We start from the raw sequence: 3,331 nt of genomic DNA, 5'->3' as shown, positions 1-3,331 counted from the left end.
AAGGCATGCGTCTATAAGCAAAAACTCCATATGGACAAACAAATGATGTTTTCTCTTGATCTCTAGGATCAACTACTATTTGGTTGTAGCCTGAATAGCCATCCAAAAAGCAATAGTAAGCATGTCTGGCAAGCCTTTCAAGCATCTGATCCATGAATGGGAGTGGGAAATGATCCTTTCTGGTGGCTTCATTGAGCTTCCTGTAGTCTATGCACATCCTCCACCCAGTGACGGTTCTTGTGGGTATGAGTTCGTTCTTCTCATTTGGCACCACAGTTATGCCACCTTTCTTGGGAACTACATGGATGGGACTAACCCATGGGCTATCAGAAATGGGGTAGATTACCCCTGCCTGCCATAACTTCATGACTTCCTTTTGTACCACTTCTTTCATGACGGGGTTCAATCTTCTCTGAGCTTGAATGGAAGGTCTAGCCTCCTCTTCTAGCAAGATTTTATGCATGCATATGGATGAACTTATCCCCTTCAAATCGGCTAGGGTCCATCCAATGGCATCTTGGTGAGTTTGTAGCACCTTGATCAATTCTTCTTCCTGTTCTTGGCTCAGGGCTGAGTTAATGATAACAGGGTGACTCTCATCACTACCCAAGTATGCATACTTGAGATTAGGGGGCAATGCTTTGAGCTTAGGTTTTGGTGCTTCCTTCTCTTCTTTCACTCTCTCTGGCATGTTTGGCATGGTTGTTTCAGCAGCCTTGATGTCACTAACTTCAATATCCTTGGTGAACTCCTCCTCTGCCACTTCCTTTATTGTTTCCTCAAAGGTTTCTTGTACTGCAATGTCCACTACATCAACCCTCATGCATTCCCTTAGTGATTCTGATGGATAGCTCATTGCCTTGAATACGTTAAACACCAATTTCTCCTCATGTAGTCTAAGAGTGAGTTCACCCTTTTGTACATCTATGATGGCTCCAGCAGTAGCTAGAAGGGTCTTCCCAGAATTATTGAAGCTTTGGCTTCTTCCTCCATATCTAATACCACAAAATCAGCAGGAAATATAAAATCTCCCACTTTCACCAACAAATCCTCAACTATCCCATGAGGGAATTTAAAAGTTCGATCTGCCAATTGGAGGGCCATTCTTGTTGGTTTGGCTTCCTCAATCTTCATTCTTCTCATCATTGTTAGAGACATCAAATTGATGCTGGCCCCTAAGTCACACAAGGCCTTCTCCACCATGACTTCTCCTATGATGCAGGGGATTTGGAAACTGCCTGGGTCCTTCAATTTCTGAGGCAATTTGTGCTGAATGATGGCACTGCATTCTTCAGTTAACAACACAGTTTCCTCATTTCTCCAGCTTCTCTTCTTGGTCATTAATTCTTTTAAGAATTTTGCATAGAGTGGCATTTGCTCTATTGCCTCAGCAAACGGAATGTTGATTTGGAGCTTCTTGAAAATCTCCAAGAACCTGGAGAATTGACCATCCTTTTCACTTTTCATCAAACGTTGAGGATTTGGTGCTTTAGGTGTATAAGGCTTCAGGACCTCTTTTTCTTTTTCTTTTGTTGTGGACTGTGTAAAAGATTGTCCTTGTTCCTTGTCTCTCACATGTTCCCTTGCTTCATCCTCTATGGTTTCCTTTGAGATCTCCTTTAGATTCTTTCCACTTCTGAGGGTTATGGCCTTACATTCTTCCCTTGCAATGGCCTTGGCAGCATGAGAAACGCTTGTCCCAGGGTTTTGCTTAGACAAATACAAAATTTGATTTTCTAGCTTCTGGATGGCAGCTCCTTGGTTTTGCAGGTTAGAATTTACTTCTTCCTTAAAAGCTTTCAATTCGGTTATGTCTTGACTCATGGTTGCAAGCATTCCTTCTATCCGGTTTAATTGATCTTGAAATTGTTGGTTCGGATTAGGTTGGGTAGGTTGATTATTTTGGCCATGATATGATGGTTGGGAGTAAGTGTTTTGTGTGGCTTGGTATGATCTTTGGTTGGAGTTTTGGTATGTGGAATTGTTATGTTGGTTGTGGTTGTAAGGTTTGTGGTTTTGTGGTTGGATTTGTTGGTTCCCCCACCCAAAGTTTGGGTGATTTTTCCATCCTGGGTTGTAAGTGTTGGAATGTGGATCATATGATTGCCTTTGTTGGTTTCCCACATAGTTGGCCTCTTCCCAATCACCTCCTTCAATGCTTACTTCCTCTTAATCTTGTGTGTGTATTGCAGCCACTTGCTTTGTTTCTAATTGCCTGGTAAGCTCTGCTAGTTGCTTGGCAAACACCTTGTTTTGGGCTAGAATTGTATCAACATGGTTCAGCTCCATGACTCCCTTAGTGTTGTGCCTTTCTGATGCATAGTAGTACTCATTCTCAGCCATTGTCTCAATCACTTCAATGGCCTCTTCCACAGTCTTTTTCCTGTTCAATGAACCTCCTGATGAATGGTCTACAGCCTTCCTTGATTCATAAGAGAGTCCATCATAGAAAATATGCAATTGCACCCAATCATGGAACATGTCTGGTGGGCATTTCCTTGTCAAGTCCTTGAATCTCTCCCATGCCTCGTAGAGAGTTTCACCATCTTGTTGTCTAAAAGTCTGAACCTCAGATCGAAGACTATTGACCTTTTGTGGGGGGTAGAAACGTGCCAGAAACTTGCTTTCCACCTCATCCCATGTTGTTAGACTCCCTCTTAGGAATGATTCCAGCCACTTAGCTGCCTTGTCCCTAAGTGAAAATGGGAACAAAAGCAGTTTATATGCATCTTCCTGGACTCCATTGGACTTCACAGTGTCACAAATTCTCAGGAATTTTGTGAGATGTTGGTTTGGGTCTTCATTAGCACTTCCACCAAATGAACAATGATTCTCCACAAGTGATATTAGCTGTGGTTTGAGTTCAAAATTGTTGGCCTGAATGGGTGGTTTCTGGATGCTGCTACCACAATTCCCAGAGGTTGGGTTTATGTATGAACTAAGAACCCTCCTCTCAGGAATGGCATTGTTTCCATCAGCTCTCTCATGGTTGTGAACTTCTCTATCCATGTTGAGATCTAAAGCTTCCTCAAAATTGTCCTCAGATTCTCCTTCAGATTCCTCTTCTCCCACTACTCTCTTCCCTCTTGCTTCCCTTCTCAGTCTATGAAGGGTCCTCTCTGGTTCGGTATATGGAGGAGTTGATGTCTCTCCTCTCCTACCTGTCATACAAGAACACAGCACAGGCACAAACAAGTGAAATACTCTTGGTTAATGGAAGAGTATGGTTAGAGCAATTGAGGAATTAATTCAAACAGTTAGTGAGTCAGTGAGTTAGTTGCTTGAATTTAAAGGCATAAAGAAAGAAAGCATGTAACCGAGTGCAGAAATT

The 3,331-nt window shown here is 42.4% G+C and overlaps 1 non-coding gene across 1 annotated transcript; it reads left to right on the top strand.

Moving 5' to 3' along the window:
* The first annotated feature begins 2,479 nt into the window (after positions 1–2,479).
* LOC112760395 (small nucleolar RNA R71) lies at positions 2,480–2,583 on the top strand. Its single transcript, XR_003180837.1, has one exon. It is a non-coding gene; the product is annotated as a small nucleolar RNA R71 (small nucleolar RNA).
* The last annotated feature ends 748 nt before the right edge of the window (positions 2,584–3,331 follow it).

Source organism: Arachis hypogaea, chromosome 16 (assembly GCF_003086295.3).
Source record: "Arachis hypogaea cultivar Tifrunner chromosome 16, arahy.Tifrunner.gnm2.J5K5, whole genome shotgun sequence".
Taxonomy (NCBI): domain Eukaryota; kingdom Viridiplantae; phylum Streptophyta; class Magnoliopsida; order Fabales; family Fabaceae; genus Arachis; species Arachis hypogaea.
This window is presented reverse-complemented; position numbering and strand designations above follow the sequence as displayed.